Source organism: Pinus tabuliformis, chromosome 9 (assembly GCF_031772625.1).
Source record: "Pinus tabuliformis cultivar Carrire ecotype Pingquan chromosome 9, CPIR1, whole genome shotgun sequence".
In the NCBI taxonomy this organism is placed as follows: Eukaryota; Viridiplantae; Streptophyta; class Pinopsida; order Pinales; family Pinaceae; genus Pinus; species Pinus tabuliformis.
The window spans coordinates 1,199,335,081-1,199,354,638 of record NC_142307.1 but is presented as its reverse complement, the minus strand read 5'-3'; positions in this window follow the sequence as shown (position 1 = coordinate 1,199,354,638).

The following is a 19,558-nucleotide window of genomic DNA, read 5'->3' as shown; positions in this document are numbered from 1 at the left end:
TGAAGGAATATTTTATAACGGGTTTTCCTCCTGGAGCCCTATAAAGACTATGAAAAAAGACTCTAAAAGGGTTTATAAATTTGTGATATTTTTTCTTTCCAGTAGAGAAGCTCTATGCATTATGGATGTATTATTGCTCTGTTGAAAATTAATACAATATTTTGGTGATTTCAGCTCATCTATGATTATAATATGTGTTCTCGTTATGTGCCTTCATATGTGTTTCATATTCCTATTAGATTGTATCATAAGTATCGTTTAATGTTTTTCTCATGATCATATAGATTCGTTAAATTCAAATATTGATGTATAACACTTGTATAGACATGGAAATCAAATCCTTAAAGAGCATACTACGTATCTTCACACTCCATTCTTAATCTCTGTCTTCTTTGGTTCATTCTGATTTTTACTATACACGATTCTTATGGACAAGCCTTGTGTATTGAATTTCCTCCTATGTTTAATTCCTCTGTTCCATATACTACAATGATTAATTATGCTGCAAATCATTGTGATGAAGGTCGTTATATAATTGTGTTAATGTTTCCATGAGTTGATTTTCAGTTTGATGGTTATATACTTATTTTGGAGGAGGGTTCTGAATCATTGTTTTTCTCTGAAATTTGAATATTGAGTGTGTGTGATAGCTCTTGCAAATATGCAAGAACTCATTTAGGATTTCCTAGGCACTAGTCCTCTTTCAAACCCAGGGATTGTCTCTTGGAGACTGATTCCAACCACAACATCTTTTGGTGTCATTGCCAGTGAACGAATTTGAAAGATACTTTTCCCTAGATAATGACTACTTTGGAATTCCTTTGATAGATGAGAAAGGGAAGTGCAGGGTTGGATTTCACTCACCTTGGCGACTCCACGTAAATAAATTTTGACCGACTCCACTGGGGATCCCTCATCTAATTAAAATGGCTTTCAAGAGGCCTCATACCAACTCTAATAAAATTCCAAAAAATACCCCTTCGGTGTTTGACCTAGAAAGAATCATATCCAAGAGGGTCAGGAAAGAGAAAACACCAGTCACTCCAAGTAATTGGATCTTTGTCCTAGAGATAACATCAACCGACTCACAGAAGGCCATAATAAACCACTCTGAACCCACTTCCAACATCGTTAGATACACATATGACCATTTTTCATTGTTTGGCCTATTTTTCTCAGGAGGTAAGAATGAAGGGGCCCCTCCTAGCCCTCCTTCATCTACCTCTCTCATTTTCTAAGAGCTTGAAGAAATTAAAGAAATAATTGAAGGTAGCCCAACACCAAGTTTTAATAGCTTCCCAGTTTGGCCTCAAATAGTCATGACTCAATTAATCCTACAACAAAGACCTGTGATAAATATTTTACTACATCCCCCATTGCAAAATATGGTTGTCCCTAGTTTTCTTCTTAATAGGTATTCTCCTCTTGATCTACCACAACCTATGAATGCCATGCCTCGGGACTACCTCAAACAAATTCCAAGATTTATTGGAGAGGATGAAATCTCTGCTCAAAAACTTATAAACACTTTCTGCCCCTTTGTAGAGAATCAAAATGTAGAGCACTTAGATGTGATTTTGAGAATTTTTGTCCAATATTTAGATGGAGAGGCTAGGAAGTGGTTCAAGTCCCTACCCAATGCCTCAATTACTACATGGCAAGAAATGGAAAATGTTTTCATGTAGAAATGGGGTGAGAGAAGAGATTGTGAATATGTCCTCACAAAAATAATGCTATGAGGAAGACACATGATGAGGATGTTGCTAAATTCATCAAGAGGTTTAACAAAGTTTATAACATCTTTCTTGCAGAAGTTAAACCACCAAAAGTTCCTGCCAAGGTATTTTTTTCTGGGGTTTTGAGTCCAAATTTGGTTTGAATCTTAGGGAGAGAAAATCCCACACCCTTGATCAGAGCCAGATTGATGAAATTGAGGTAGAAGCTAACTTCACCTCCACTGGAAAATCAAGAAGAAAACCTGATTATTTTGAAAGGAGGAGAGGAAAAGAGGAGGCTAGCTCTTTAGGTCAAGGGAAGGAAACTCAAGAACAAAAGCGGGAAGAGATGAAAAATTTGATCAAGAACTTGTCCAACAAGCTTGTGAAATTGGAGTTAGAAAATAAAAATCCACCCAGAAAAACCCTCTCAGCTCCAAATAGGAATTTTAATCCTCAATATAGGAGGCCTCCACTACAAATCTTACAGAAAGAAAGAAAGGAATAACAATATCACATTCAACCTCCATTACGTTTAGAGGATGACCCAGAGGAGTAGGTGGAAGAATATTTGGAAACTAAGGATAATCACTTCTCTTATGTCTCAGAAGAGGAGTACAAAGTTGAAGCGCTCGAGGAGGAGGAAGGGGAATTGAATGCTCCTTTGTATAATGAAGAGATTGATGACTATTGAAGAAAATTTTCAGACTTCATGCAAGCTCAAGTTCACAAGAAATATTACCTTAGGTCTTCTAGGAGGAGATGTAAAGGACAAGACCAAGGGGAAGAGTTTTCTACCTCTAACCCTGCCAAGCCACTAGAAAAAGAAAATAAGTCCCTAGATCAACCTCCACTTAACAAGAAGGAGTCAACTACCTCTCTCCCACAAAATCCTAAAGTGTCTAAATCAGAACAAACCCTTCCATCATCCCAACTAGTCTGAAATAGTGAAAGAACCTATTGACATTGTCCATGCTGATAAGAGTCCTTCTATGTTTGACCTGCAAAAGGAATTAGAAAAGGTTAAAATTGTTGTTCCCTTTTCTTATCTATTGAGACAGCTAAAATACAAAGCACAAGTGTCTCAGTTTATTGACCCACCTACAACAACTCCTATACAAGACATCCTAAATATGTAAGAAGAAAAACCCATGGTAGTTTTTGGACCCCATGTTGAAGAGAAAGACTCTTCTACAACACCTTTTTATGTGACTTTGGTGATTCATTAGTTGTTGCTACATAATTGCATGCTTGATTTAGGAGCCTCCAATAATTTGATGTCGCTATCAGTAATGGAACAATTGGGGTTGCAAATAATGTGGCCATACAAGGATCTTTACTTGTTTGACTCCAGAAAGGTGAAATGATTGTTATTGATCAAAGCTTTTGTGGTGAATTTGGCATATATCTCGTCTAAGAGTGTAGTGATGGATATCATGGCTACAGAAATTCCTACAAGGTTTGGGATGCTCTTATCTAGATCATGGGGGTCTAAAATTGGAGGATCCATTAAATTAGATTTGACTTATGCCTCTAACCCTGTTTTTGGTGGATAAGAGCATATTCGGTACAGATAATCAAGGTTTGTGAAGATTGTTACAAAAGATGAAGGTTCTAAAAATACACCCCTGTATGGGAAAGAGACAGAACCGTCTTACCTGTTATTAGAGGAGAAAGATTTGATTTTGGAAGAGACATAGGTAAAATGCTTTGTATAGCTATATAAAGAACCTATGGAATGTGATAATATTTGGAAATTGTATTTTGATGGAGCTTGCTCTAGGGAAGGAAATGGGGCAGGGGTATTATTAAAGTCTCCTGAAGGTAGCCTAATTCCTCTTTCTTTCAAACTAGAATATGAAGCCACAAATAATGTTTTTGAATATGAAGTTTTGTTGTTGTGACTATAGCTAACAAGGAATTTAAGCATTGGGTGCCTGATTATTTGGAGACTCAAAATTGGTGGGCAGGCAGATCAAAAATCAATGCTAGGCCAAACATCCATGACCAAGGACTTATCGAAATGAGGTATGGTGTCTAATTGAAAAAAAATTCTTGGCTTTTAATATTCAATTTCTGCCCCAAGAGGGAAATAGGATGGATGACTCTTTGGCTATGGTTGAAATTAACTTTAAGCCTCCCCCAAATCCACCACTAATGTATGAAGTTGAAGTCTGGTACAAACCTTTAGTACCAAACAACATCAAACATTGGCAAGTATTTGAGGATGAAGAAAAAATAAAACTCTTCATGTAATTGGCAGGAGAGTTTTCCAATTCCGTAATCGACCAAGAAGATGAGGAGGTGATAGAGGAAAAACCGAAGAAGTGGGAGGAAACCATTGGTGGGCACAAAATCCTACAGCTGAAAGGAAGCACCATCCCTAGGGGTCTCGTGCCGCTAGAGATAATTTTCAACTCAAATGATGTAGCAGCCAAATCAACCAAGCAAGAATTTGAAGAAAAAGTAGAAGATCACAACACTGGCGCAGACCAAGACCCAAGGGTGATAAAACTGGCAAAAGGAATCCTTGGTGAGTATAAGCAGAAATACCTTGACCTGTTTAAGAATTACATGGATGTATTTTCTTGGTCTTATGGGGACCTAAAAACTTTTGATACCACCATCATCCAACACAAGATACCTTTAAAAGGAGGGGTGAAGCCTTACAAACAAAATCTCAGGTAGATTAATACTTTGATTCTTCCTTCTATTGAAAAAGATATGAAGAACTTATTACAGGTTAAAATCATTGTACCTCTGAGGTAATCATATTGGGTGGCCAATTTGGTCCCAGTCAGAAAGGAGAACGTAGAAATAAGGCTTTGTATTGATTTTAGGAACCTAAACAAGGCTTCCTTGAAAGACAACTGCCCCTTAACCAAGTGGACCACATTTTAATAGAAGGTGTTCGGGTTAATAAGAATGTCTATGATGGATGGTTTCTCCTGGTACAACCAAATGATTAGAAGAAAACAACCTTTACCACCCCGTGGGGAAAATTCATGTATTAAAGAATTCCCTTTGGTTTAATTAATGCTGGAGCCACTTTTAGAGAGCCATGTACATTTCTTCTTTGGGAGAACAGGATAAGTTTGTGGTTATATATTTAGATGGTATTATAGTTTTCTCAAAGACAAATGAAGAACACATTGAGCACCTAAGGCATACCTTTGAGAAATGTAGGAAGTATGGGTTGTCTTTGAACCCTAAAAAGTCTCAGTTTTCTCTAAGCGAAGGAAATCTTCTTGGAAACAGAGTGGCGAAGGAGGAAGATAATATTGACCCTAAAAGAGTGCATGCCATTCACAACATCTCACTACCTTGGAATAGGAAAGAGATTGAAGTGTTCTTGGGCAGGATAAATTTCCTAAGAAGGTTTGTGCCAAACTATGCTGAGATAGTTAAGGATATCATTGAGATGCTGAAGAAGAAAAAGGAGGTAAAATGTACCGCAAAAGCCTAAGAATAATTCCTGAAGATAAAAAAGGCCTTAGCTGACATGCCTATGTTAGTCAGTCCATACTATATAACACCCTTTCTTATATTTTCTTTTGTGTCCCCTGACACAGTGGCAGTTGTGTTGTTACAAAAGAATAATGAATTCATCAGCAGCCTATGGCATTTTTAAGCCAAGTGCTAAGGGAAGCTAAACTCAAATATGATATATTGGAAAATAAAGCTTAAGCCCGTGTCAAAGCCTTGAAAGCTTTTTGAGGGTATGTAATGTAGTAAAGAGTATTATCCTATGTCCCCAAGACCTCAATGAAATATATTCTTGTGCAAGGAGACAGTGAAGGTAGGAGGGGCAGATGGATTGCCAAGATTCAGGAATATGACTTCGAAATCAAGCCCACTAAGCTAATAAAGGGACAAGGGATGGCCAAGATGATGTCTGAATCTAATTGCATAGATTTGGAAATTAATCTATTATTAGAACGAGAAAAGAAAGACATGGGTGAAGAGGAGCAACGAGGGGTCGAGAGCCCAACTCAGGAGATTCAAATGAAGTTTACCCTATCTCACTGGTACAAACATACAGTTCACTACTTGCTTTTCCTAAGATCCCAGTGAATTTTGACAAAGGTAAATATCGTACCATGAGACTGCATGTCCATATATTTTTCATTTCAAGTGACCAATTGTACTAGGAGAACTCTTTGGGATTTTTTCTCCTGTGCTTGGTTGAAGAGGAAGTGAAGTAATAGACGAATTTCATGGTTTCATTTGTGGAGGGATTTATGGTTGGAAAGCTACTGAACATAAAATCCTCAAGAAAGGTTTTTATTGGCCCAAGATTTTTAGTGAAGTCTATTCTTACATCAGGGCCTATGATGAGTGCCAAGGCACCTTTTCCCTTGATCCCTGTCTTTGTGGAGGAACCATTTAGATAATGGTGGTTGGAATTTATTGGAGAGGTACACGCACCATCCATCGGTCAACACAAATGGATTCTCACTACAACCGAATATTTCACTAAGTGGGTGGAGGTTATCCCATCCAGGAATGCAACTAATGTAGTTGTTATAAAATTTATGGAAGAAAACATTATGGATAGATTTGGGTGTCTGAGGAAGATAATCACATATAATTCCCAAGTGTTCAAATCTACCAAGTTTTTGAGCTTCTATTAGCAATACAACATTCTTGTAGGCCACTCTACTACCTATTATCCACAAGGGAATGACCTGCCTGAATCCTCCAACAAAACTCTTGTGAGAATCTTGAAAAATACCATATTAGAGAATCAGAAAAATTGGAACTCACAACTGAATTTTTCCTTGTGGGAAAACAAAGTCACAACTAAAAGGTTGACTGGTAAATCCCCATTTAAAATAGTGTATGGGAAAGCTACTATTTTTCCCATACAACTAGCAATTCTAGTGTCTAAATTACTACAACAAGTTGAAGAAGAGCCCAATTCCCTAACTAAGAGAATTAATCATCTTGTGGAACTTCAAGAAACCAGGGAAGAAGTGACTCAAAACTTGATCAAATGCCAAGAAAAGATGAAAGTTATTTTTGACAGAAGAGCCAAGGATAGATTGCTACAGCTTGGAGACCTGGTGCTTAGGTGGGATGTGAGAAGAGAAGAAAAAGGAAAGCATGGAAAATTTGATTCCTTATGGTTTGGACCCTTGAAGATTGCAAAGGCGAAGGGAAACAACAATTTCTTGCTGGAAAAATTGGAAGGTGAAGTGTCTAAGATTCCTGTGAATGGGTAGTTCCTCAAGCTTTACTTCCAGCACTAGGAAGTTCATTTTTCACCCATTGTACATACCGGTGAGCTATTAAAATATCAATATTACTTTCAATTCTTCATGTATTTCTGTTTTTATTTTTATAAAATTGAATCAAGCGACTCCATGCCTAATGGAGAGAATACACTAATTTGAAGGTTCTCAATGTATTACTAGGAATACATTGTCCCTAGTTGGAGCTGATCTTGTTACCTACTCTAGATCTCCTTCCAGTTATGCTTGGAGACCCCACTTTTGCAAAGGCTAGGCAATAGGGTTCATGCTTGGGAAGGAGGACCTAAGAAGAAGCTTAAATATCAGATTAGAGGGAAATATATTTCATATCGAAGGCAAAGGACGAGATATCAAGAAACTGGAGGTCATCCTTCTCTGTTTTTTCCCCTTGTGATGTGTGCCAGAAAATGATAGGTGCATAAAGCCGATATCGGACCTAGGGACCTTAGTGAAAACGTACCAATAAAAAGTGCGCAACTTTTGCGCAGATCACCATCCATCTCCACCTTGCTGCTTTCCAGAAGCAGTCCTGGGGGAACTGTGCAGATGATAAATCTCTCCGCTTCTACGAAGTTGAATAGTCAACTTCCCATTCAATTGTGGATATTCATTTTGGGGGGACTAAAGAGATCCCCATCCCACCGCTACTCAACCTATGGAACCAGGTGGGGATTGCGCCAGCTAGTGGGGTTTCATTTGTTGGCATAGTAAAAGGTAAAGTCTTAAGTCCATAATCGTAACCTCGTCCTCCCCGTTCTCCTGTCTGCCACCTCAAACCCCATCGATGAATCTCGTTGTGACGTGTTTCCAACCCCATGACATCATCATGATGTCAGCAAACCGTTGGCCCCCACTGCCTATAAAAATGACTTCCCCCGCTCAAATTTCAAAATTCCTTCACTATTTCTTGATGCTCCTCTATCCTGCGAACTACTCAAAAGGTCATTTCCACACCCCCATCACCCCAGGAACTCGTCCTGGTGTCGTTTTCATCCTCCTTTACAATGACTAGGTAATCTGCTCACCTTTACTCCACATTTTCTGCAGGGTAAAATTTAAAAAAAAACTGAGAGTTGATGGCCTTAAGTTCTACCAAACCACTAAAGGCTCCGAAAACCCATGAACCTAAACCCTCGTCAAGCCTTGACCCTCTCATGGATATGGAAGCACAAATCAGTGACCCGGCCTGCTCCTACAACCTAGCAAGGCTTCGAGCTAACCTATTTGACTAGTATGTCAGGGGGGAAGATCATTTCCGAGTGGTGGACTCGGGCTTGTACTACCAAATTACTCCCATCATGCACTACTTCCTAGAGTTTGTCTCTTAGCTAGTAGCGGCATACATCGACAAGAACAACTACTTCATTTCTTCCTAAGGGTTTAAGATCCTATAAATCATCCCAACATTGATTCAAAAGGACTTGATGTACCCTTCTCCCTCAGAATTAATGCAGTTCACTAACACTACCTTGATGTACTATTGCTCTAATCTCCTAGCCACTCGGCAACAACCCTTCTTGAAAATTATCCTAGCCCTTGGGCTAGATACCTTGGTTCTAATAGTTTCTCCTTCTCCCTCTTTGCAGAGCCAGTTCAACCTATCCTATCCATTATTACTGATGTGCTAGGAGAAGAAGATTCCACCATAGCTAATGAGGCCACCTTAGGCTTCCTCAAGAAAATGCTGCAACATGGTTGTGTGCCACGCATCCCATCCTAGCTGGCTGAAGTCATTAGGTTCTAGATGAATCACATCTCCACTACTTCATATTTCAGATACTACTCCTTGTTGTTTTATATTTTTCTATACTCTCATGTTGAAGAAGTTGAGTGTCTGAGCCTAAAATTGGACTCCAAGGACAAGAAGAGGAACTCAGTTTTTGATTTGGATGTGGTTATTAGAAAACAACTAGATTCTCATAACTTTTCACAGTTTATCTCCACCTATATGGCCATAACCTATAGGATCATTCATGGTGTGCCTCCTCCCAGAGTTCTCCCCCAACAGAAAGAGCTCCTTCAGATCAATAAGAACACTAGGGTGGGGGACTAGTATTTGTTTGAAAACCACGTAGATATCAGGATCTATGGGTGTGAGCCCCCCCTAACACTTCCCTGCCTTCATATCCTTGAGGATATTTTCTTTAGAGTTCATTAGACAAATCCTAGATACAGAGAAGCTTCACTTTGTCCTTGCAAAGAAGGGGCATCTCTTCAAATTAGGAATGTATGTCAGACCTTTTGTTGTTAATGCCATGCAGCTCTCTGGAGCTATTGAGGACTTATTCAAGGAGATGAATTTTGACATTGGAGAGGTCTAGCACTATGACTCTCATGGTTTCATTGCTCAAAGGAAATAAAATATAAAGGCTTTGAATTATTTGCATGAGTCTAAACATGAGGTAGAATGGAAATCTAACTCTAAATCATGGCCACTTGACATAGATATGGAGATTGACACTCCGACAAATAAAGGAAAAACACAAAAGAGACCCACGAGCTAGATTACATATACCAAGATGGTAGGGGCTTCCTCATCCAATAAGACGAAGACTCAGGAGGTAGAATAAGAAGAGATAGAAACAAGCCTAGTTGAGAAATTTCTAGATCAACTAGGTTTTCATATCTCATTAGAATATCTGGCTTGTCCTACTGCCTCTTCTTCTTCACAGGTAGTTATTTTGGGTGTAATTTCTAGCACATCAGTCCCAGGGTCAAGCTGGTCTACATTCAAGGAAATTGAAGAAAGAAATAGGAAACTAAGAGATGATATGCATCAATAGGTAGAATCCCTTTAGCCCCCTATCACACCAGGTTGTTGAAAACAATGGATTTGGAGAGGAATCAAATGAGGTTTTCCTTGCAGCATCCTCGAGCCTAGTCCTTGCCCTCAGGATCCAAATTCAAAACTCTGGATGTGTCTTTGGATATGGAAAGTATTCCCCTACTAGACAAAATAAATTTCCACAAACAGGTTGGGGAAATGCTATACAATGAGCTAAATAAGAATTTCTTGGCCATCAAAAATGTAGAAACACTACTCGAGAAAGCTACACATAGGTTGAAGCAAGAGAAAGCCAATTCTCATGCTCTCCACTACAGAATGAAAAATTCAAGGAGTTGGTGGTGAAGCTTAGGGTGAATCTTGAAGAGAGATCGCCTGTAAAGACCCTTCTCAATGGTTACCAAGTAGAGATTCAAGAGCTAAAACAGAAGCTCAAGATGTCAGGTAGTGAACGTGTCTAGACCAAGGAGCTACCACAGGTAGAGGAAGAAAGATAGATCTTGGCCAATGAAATCATTGACAAGAAAAATGAGATCCTAGCCCTCAAAGAAAATGATAGTCGAGCTACAAAAAAAGATTGAATCACACATGTTCACACTCATCGTCCCTTTGGACCCCAAAAATCCTACTAAGCAACTAACGAAGACCCTTACTAAACTCCAATTTTCAAATTGGGAGTTAAAAAAGGTACAAAGAGATCTAGGATCTGCCTATAAAAAGTTATTCTAGAAGGAGAAACAAGTAGAGATAACCAAAAATAATGTTGAGATCCTAAGAAAGGACCTACAAGAAGCCAAGAAACATATCTTAGAGTTTAAGGGTAAGTTAAAAGGGAACACATCACTAATGTAGGCGAAACAACTAGTATGGGATGAGATTATTGAGGAGATGGAAAATAACTAGGAGTTAATAAACATGATGCATGAAAAGAAAATAACAATTAAAATATTTTGAATACTCCATAATGACATCTAAGGAGGATGGGCCAAAGAACTCCCATATTTTCCAAAAGTTCATAAAGTTCGTGAATGAGAGGCCACTCAGTGAGTTGAGGCCTATTGATGTGGTGGACAAAGTGGGGGCCATCATGGAAATTACTAAGATGATCCAAAAGGAGTAAGCCAAGGTGAGAGTTGAAGAATGCCTGGGAGCTGTGGCAAGGAAGGTGGATGCTTTCAATCAAGGGTTTGAAGCACTGATAAGGGAAGGGTTGCCCAACTTTTGGGAATTGGTGGAGTTAATCCCATAGGATCAGTATAAACAAAGATTGATAGAGGCCAAAAGACGAGAAAAATCCTCTCATGAGAAGACTTCCACTCTAAAGGCGAGAATAATGGTCAATTATTTGACAAAATACTTTCAACAACTTGGAGTAATAAAAATGCTATTTAGGGAAATGCTAGACTACTCAGACCTCACCAATTTGAAGATCTCACATCAGTTTTTCTTCTGGTCTCTCAATAGTTTATCGATCTAGAGGTTTTAATAGTTTATCGATCCACCTATGCTCTAGATCATTGACCCATCGATGCAGCCACCACCTCCTTCCCAACAACATTGAAGATATTGCAGATTGTTTCAATCATGACACTTTTACTTTTAATTTCATGTAACTATTTTATTTTCTCAGTGAGTTATATTTTATGCTATAGACAGTTTTGCTATGAGGCACACTTAATTTTGATATGATGTATCTCTGAAACCAAATCAGAAGGAATATTTTTGTAACGGGTTTTCCTCTTGGAGCCTTATAAAGACTATGAAAAGAGACTCTAAAAGGGTTCAAAAATTTGTGGTATTTTTTCTTTCAAATAGAGAAGTTTCGTGCATTATGGATGTATTATTTCTCTGCTAAAAATTAATACAAGATTTTGGCAATTCCGTCTCACCTGGGTTTGTAGTATGTGTTCTGGTGATGTGCCTTCATATGTGTTTCATTTTCTTCTCAGATTGTATTGTAAGTATCGCTGGATGTTTTTCTTAGAACGCATAGATTCATTAAAGTCAAATATTGATTTATAATGCCTATATAGACATGAAAACCAAATCCTTAAAGAGCATATTACGTATCTTTGCACTCCATTATTAATCTTTGTTTTCTTCAATTGATGCTTATTTTTACTATATAGGATTCTTATGGACAAGCCCAGTGTATTGAATTTCCTCCTAACTTTAATTTCTCTATTCCATATATTACAATGATTAATTATGCTGAAAACCCATGTTAAGAAGGCCACTATATATTTGTGTTAATGTTTCCATGAGTTGATTTTTAGTTTGACGGTTATATACTTCTTCTGGAGGAGGCATCTGAATCACTGTTTTTCCATGAAATTTGAATATTTAGTGTGTATGACATATCTTTCAAATCTGAAATAACTCATTTAGGATGTCCTAGGCACTAGTCCTCTTTCCAACCAAGGGACTGTCTCTAGGAGGTTGATTCCAGCCACAACACAGGAATTGAAATTAGATCTCATTTTATCAAGACCAACCTTCCATCCCTCAAGAAACAATTGTAACTCCAATGCTTTACGCGTTTTTCAATCTTGGATAGGATCCACTACTAGTCTTGTTTTTTATAGGAGTCTACTTTGAGATGGAACCCCATGTATTTGAGACTCTCCTTCATTTGTTTAGCTTCAAAAGGGAGGAAAGATTGAGCCTTGTGTATTTCTTCCTGAGATAAACCTTCATGAACCAAAGAAATTTGTGTTCATTTATACACATATCTGTAGCTTTAAGGATGAGGTTGAGTGATTCTTTTATCTGCTAAAGGTCCCTTTTGGACCCTTCTATTAAGAGAAGAATATCATCTACGAAAAAAAGGTGTGTTACAAACAGATTTGTGGCTACCTCAACCCCTTTTACATCTCCTCAAATCTTTTCAATGAGAATCAGCTTACTTAGCCCTTAAGTGGAAAATAAGAATAAGAGTGGTGGCAATGGAAATCCCTACCTGAGCCCTATATGGGTGTGGAATAACGAGGAAGAAACTCCATTTATTAAAACTGCAAAACTCACATTTGTGATACACCCCATAACCTACTTGATAAAAACAATATCAATACCCATATGGGTGAGAAATAGGTGCAAATAAATCTAACTAATTTTGTCATAGGTCTTTGACAGTTCTATTTTTGTAATCAAGACTTTTATTCTACTCTTTTTAAGGTTTTTCATAGTTTCCTGGGTGACTCCTATTGCTTCATGAATTTGACAGTCATCTAAAAATCCAAATTGTTCCCTAGATATTTTCTTTGAAAGTTTGGGTTTGAGTCGAATAACTATGACCTTGGCTATTATGTTGTAGATGCAATTGCAGAGAGAGATTGGTTTATATTCCTCAAATGTCTTAGGGTGATCAAATTTAGGAATTAGAGCCAAGAAGGTGATGTTGAAGGGATCATATACTTGAGGTTTGATCCCAGAGTCCTCCACCACCTGGGTAAGATCATCTCCAATAAGCTCAAAGAAATGTTGGAAGAATTCTATTGTCCATCCATATAGGCCTGGGCTCTTATCTTTCTACATAGATTTGATGACTCCTTCTACTTCCCCTTTCACGATTGTGGCCATGAGCTGCTCATTTTCTTCCTCCTCCACATATCTAGGAAATAATTGGGCACCCTGAATTACTTCTGCAATAGTTGCTTTCTCTGGGGCTCTTAAGAGGGCTTTGAAAAGATCTCTCCCCAGTGAAGCTAATCATCAAAAGTTTTTGTTGTGCTTCCATCTTATTTCTACATTTCCCGTATAGTGTTTATGTTTTTCTGCCTCTCGCATAGTTTTGGAAAAAGAAAATTGAGTTTTCATCCCATAAGCTAGCCAAATGGATCTGTTTTTTAGTCACCATTATTCTTCTTTATCATTTAGAATCTTCCTTTTTGAACATTATAATTCTTTTATCCTTTCCCTATATTCTTCTAACTCATATCCATCACCCTTCGGGCTTTCCAATCTTTCTAGTTCTGCTTCAATGTTTTTGATTCTGCCTCTTCCCTTATCCTCTTTGCTTTCACCTAGATGATTGTAGCCTATTTAGTTCTATTGAGGTTTTCCATAAATTGATGAGCTATGGAGAGTCCTTGGTTTGGGGAGAGTTGGATCTAGGCAGCCTTTACCAACTCATTGTAGATTTCCTCTTGGAGCTAGACTGGGTTAAATTTAACGGGCTTCCTGACTTCCCATTACTCCCTTTTAGTTCTAGAAGAATTGGGAAATGGCCTGATGCTGAGTGATGGATGTGTTTTTGGATATTCTTTCTCTTCTCCTTCGCATAGCTTGATGATGTGGGGTCTTCAATGATCTTTAGTCTTGGAAGGTGGTTGCACACTTGTTTTCCTTTTGCCTGCTCTTGATAGGCCCACTCATCCGTTCAACTACAAGTGAGTCTTTAGGAATGCTTCCCTCCTTCTTCTCCTTCTTAATCATCTCTCCATTGCACAATTCCAGTTGATAGGGAGAGGAGCTTGATCACTGACATTGCGCAGAGCACGGCTGAGGCTTCACTGAGGAACCTTTCAACACAATTCCCACTAGGGAAAGAAATTGCGTAGTGGCCACTAGGAGTCGGGATTTCACAGTTCAAGCCAACAATGGGTGATGCAGGATGAGGTCATGGAGGTTAGCTTTGAGAAATTTTCCGAGGCAAGGGGGATTGGGCAGCAGATGGACCTGGAGGAAAAATCTACGTAGTTCTTGAGGTCAGTGAATTCTATTTGAGGGAGGACACTAGAGGACACCTCTACGCACTTCTGGAGGCCAAGGCAGGCTATGTTCTCTACGCATTGTAGGGTTCTAGTAGTCAAGGGGAAATGTCGAGGAATGAGAGTGTGAAGCGCGTAGTTCAATTCAGACTAGGAGGAATTAATGTGCAATTATGGGGTCATGAAAGGTTGTTGAGCTCTCGAATTGCACAATGAAACTATCCTGGAGGATAGTGACTACACACTGCGTAGTTCTAGGTAAGGTCACAACTTTGAGGGCTGAGACTACGCAATGTGCATTTTAGTTAGGGCTTGGTGAAGCTGAGTTGTCCTCTCAGGAATATTTACGGAAAAATGGCTAAGTGCGGGAGGAAGACAGACTTGTGATGAACTTGAACTTGTGATCACACACTTAGCACACTTTGACAACATGAAAGCATAGACCACCGAAAAAATAAGACAAAGCATTACCCTCTATGTGACTGTCTCATAACAAGAAGTGACAAGTTCAACACTTGAGATAGACTTTAGGATGACCATGATGACACTTGTGCGATAGTGCTCAAAACTTTGTGTATGAGTGTGATAGGTGTTTACATGGCTAGGAAAACTCATATACATAAATACCAACCTTCGAAACCACCAGAAAAGGTTTGCGAACATGGAAAACAGTAAAAGATGCGAAAAGACGATAGCTAATTCAGCAAGCGGAAGGGGTCAAAGAATTTTGGTAAAGCTCGTGAAATGAGTTTAAGTGTTTGTAAAAATCAAGGTAAAGACCAAGGAAGGCTCTGAAATTTGAGTGCAAGCTAGAAGTTTGGAGGGTGTTACAGTCGCTATAACACTTGGCAAAACAATGGTTGAATTCCAGTTTCTCTGTCTTGGTTATTTTCTTTTGTCTAGGGCCTTGGTCCTTTTGGGAATATTGATTCATCCTGCAGATTACTTTGGCTTCCCCACTTACCTCCTGGGAAGACATGGTCTCTCCTATACCTTATTGGTCGAACACAACATAAGATTCAACGTAATCACAATGTTTCAAATTGGGAGGGATAGTTTAGCTCGCGAGCTTAATATTTTCATCTCTAGTGTTGCTCTGCTACCAGCAGGCCCAGACAGTACCCACGCAGGAACACAAAAATTTCTCCACTACCAGCGAGCCTGGAAAGTACCCTGGTGGAGTGGCTTGCTCCACCTCTCTGTGCAAGAATCCTTTCTCTTGCTTCACCTTTATTTGTTTATTTAAAGATATGTGTGCATCAACACTTATTTATTTTGGGGCAGAAGAGGGATCCTGACTTATTGAGAGTAGGAGAGGTTGTTCCTTCAGAGAATCATATAGATACCTCTAACTTAGGCTTTCTCATTTAGATTCTTTCCCCTTATCAATTCTACTAGTTGGATAGGATTGAAAAAACTGAAGCAGAATATTGAGTATAGGAATGAAGTTTCCAGATTGGACACAGGTTCATCGTGTTAGTGTTAGTCTTTGAAGCCTTCCATCAGTGATCAAACATGCACTTACAAAGTGGTCTTAGGGTGTCAAGGTCAAATTTTGTCATTTTAGTGAGTCTTCAAGTAAAATTTGGTCATTAGGTATTAGGTTTAGGATTTGTTTTCACTTATTTCAAAATTTTCCAAATGTCGGTCCATGCCACCATTCAGCTGAGTTTACCATCATGCGGAGAGTTGTCATCATCATTTCAAGTTCCAATGGGTCATTTTTACACCTTGTTTGTGCTTGAGTTGTACTTGGGTAAGGCGCATTTCCCTCTCCTAGGGTTTTGAAAGTAATTTCTCTTGGATGGTCAAATCATCAACAAATCTTGCAACCTGATGCTCGCACACCTTCCCCTATCCTTAATATACCTTACTAAATACTTCCCATCACTGATATCCCTCAAATTCCTCATTTTCCCACAAACCCTAGTTTCTTGCTACAATTTGACAATTTTCTAGGCTAAACCTGTGTTTTTCACTTTTGGACCCCTTCCCCTCACTTAATATTTTAAATTACATATTCCCTTGCTTCCTAACATCCCTCCCCACTTCCCAAAATTTCCTCAAGAATTTAGAAGCCCCTTATCCCCTTCATTTCCCTTCATTTTTACAAATCTCGTATTCCACACATCGGGGTAGGTTTTACTCAAATGATGTTTCTGAGAAACAAAAGATGAATTTGAAAAAAGTGAGAGATTTTTTTTGTCCATAATAGGCCAAGGAAGAGAAACCTCCTTCACTTTTTACACAGGTGTCATGGTTTTAAAGAAATGTCAAAAATATAGTTGCCTCAGGAGAATTGCTGCACCTTTGGAGTAACCTTGGGAAAATCAAGATTTCTCCTAGCTTGGTTGGCCAAATTACTTTCTTTATGAGTGAAATGATACCTAGACACAAATATATTTCCAATTAGCTATCATGAGCTCAATTTGGAGTTGAGGAAGACCTTCAAAAGTTGACTGCAACAGCACTCTCCATTTAGGTAGCTTCATTTTGCACATTTTCACCAGTCTTTGGAGATTTAACTTTTGGTAGGGCAATTGAACTCCAAATTAAAAAATTCAAGATTTTTTGGAAATTAGACTCAATAATATTTCCAACGCGCTATCTTGAACCCAATTTTGACACCAGGAAGGCCTCCAAAGTCGGTCTACAAAATGGCGTTCTGCATTAAATTAGTGGTGCTACGCATCAAATTTTGCAACACAGGATATTTCAGTTGATTCCACTGATTTGGCTCAATATTTTGCCAAATGGATTGTATTTTTGGATTCCTCATGAAAAACAATGAAACCTAGAAATTTTCATAAAATTTGGAGGAGGTCTAGGTCACCTAAAGAGCAAAAAACACCTTAAAAATGCTCTCTCTGCCACTTTTTGGACCCATAGGAACCAGTCTTGGGAGAAATGATTTTTGAAGGGGCAAATCAACTCCAAATCAGAAAATTCAAAGTGTTCAAGAAACTAAATAGGCATAGCTTTCCAACAAGCTATCGTGGGCCTGATTTGGTGAAGTGTAATGCCTCCAAAAGCATCCTTGAAGCGGCATTGCACATCAGGCAAATTTTTGTCAATTTTGCCTAAAAACTCATAATTTCGCCTAGTTTCACTATCAGTTGACTTTTTCTCTTCTCCTTGGTAAATTTGTGATGGTAAATGATGTAATATGATGTAAATTGGATGAAAAATGACTTTAGGGGGTATATACATCAGTTAGAGGTGGTTTGAGGTTGAATGAATCAGTTTCCATAGTTTTAGAGGCAAGTTGTTCCACTGCCTATTTTCTAGTTCCTAGTTTAGATGTTGTTGAAATAGCTCCTTGACTCATGGATTCGACCCCTGATGGCTAGCATAGGTCGTTTTATGCCTATATTATGTACTTTATTAGTCATTTGTAAATGTTGGACTCTTGTGGATGCTTTGAGCTTCATTGTACATCACTTCTGCAATTTGGCAAGGAAATAAACTAGGGTTTTGCAGCATTTTGTGGAATTCTTGTGGTAATGTGTCTTGGAATTGTTTCTTCCTTTGTTACTTTGTTTCTCTTATGTGTTATATGTTCCAGAATCTATTTCTTTCTTCATAAATAAATGAATGAAGATAGATAGGTGGAATCTGTTGATATTTAGTGCTCTACCTTGGGAACACATTTAGTTTTTAATGTTTTCTGTTGTTTGAAGAGGACTCATGAACTTTGCATGCCCCCGTCAACTCCTCACTGGTCTTAGAATTACCATCACACTTAATTCCAAGTGCCAAAACACCTACCTAGCTCGCCCCAGAGAACATCCTGCAAATCTGAGTTGATTTCCTAGACCCAAAGCTACCTTCTCCATTTGATCCAGCAATCAACCACCAAAATCAAACAAAATCCTCTGATCTACCATACCTAGACTAAAATCAGCATTCATTTCAGTCATCTCAAGCCATAGTTTCCATATTCTAATTGAGATTGACAAGGGGAGAGCCCTCTCCCGACCTGGTAGGGCTAGCTACCAGGTTAAGCGTGGTTTGATGTTACCCTAGACCTGCCTTTCTTCAGCCTTAGGTATATCCAGGCACTAACACATTTTTGGACCAAAACTCTCCTTACAAATTGATTATATTTTCCGTCAGAACTTCATCGACCAAAATATGCAACCAACAAAAGGAAGATGGACATAATACTAGCCAAGCGTTGCAACGTCACAAGACTCTTTGAACTTCAGCCCCACACACACTTGGAAGACACACATAATAAGGCACAACACTTATTTGCATGATGAAAACAAAAGCAAAACTCAACAAGAAAGAAAACACGACAAAAAGAAATAAAACACAGATCCAAGAAAGAAAACAAGAAGACAAGAGAACAAAATGGCTAAATAAAACATGATGTAGAACTAGAATCAGAAAACGAGGACATACTACGGGAAACGAGTGCAGAATGAGTGCAAGAAAGGGAAAACTTGGATGCAGCTAAGCCTACTCCTAACTTAATAGCTAGAAGGTGGGGTCATGTATAATGAAATTTCCAGTGAAGCCACCATACTCATTCCTGACTTGCATCCACAAAGATATGAAAAATTAAAACATATAAAAAGTGATGTGCAACAAAATATATAAAAACTTGGAAAGATTGCAAAAGAAAAGGAAGATCTTGCCTGTGGGTGGAAAGGTGTGTCACACTCACTACTTTCATCCAATTCACATGCTTACCTTTTTGATGAATACCATTTTTCAACAAACCTCGGAAGCCGATTGCGGATGTGTCTTCTTCTACACTGAGACCCTTAGCAAGTGAGAGGAAGGATTGAAACTTGTTGTTTGATACAAAGCTTGCCAGGTTAGATTGTTCCATCCATTCAAAGATTAGATTGTAAAATTCGTAAAAACCCTCTTGAAATATTTGAAAAGTTGAGTGTTCAATTAGAAGCATGGGATTATGCTGAGAATCTTGTAGGGGAAAATATATATGATCATTTTCAACAGTCACATCGAGACAGTGAGGACCCGACATAACTATCAACAAAGGCTATAGTGTTTCAACTACTCAGTGCAAATATGAACAATGAAATATTGAACGATGAAGGTCAAGAGATGTAAAACCACTAT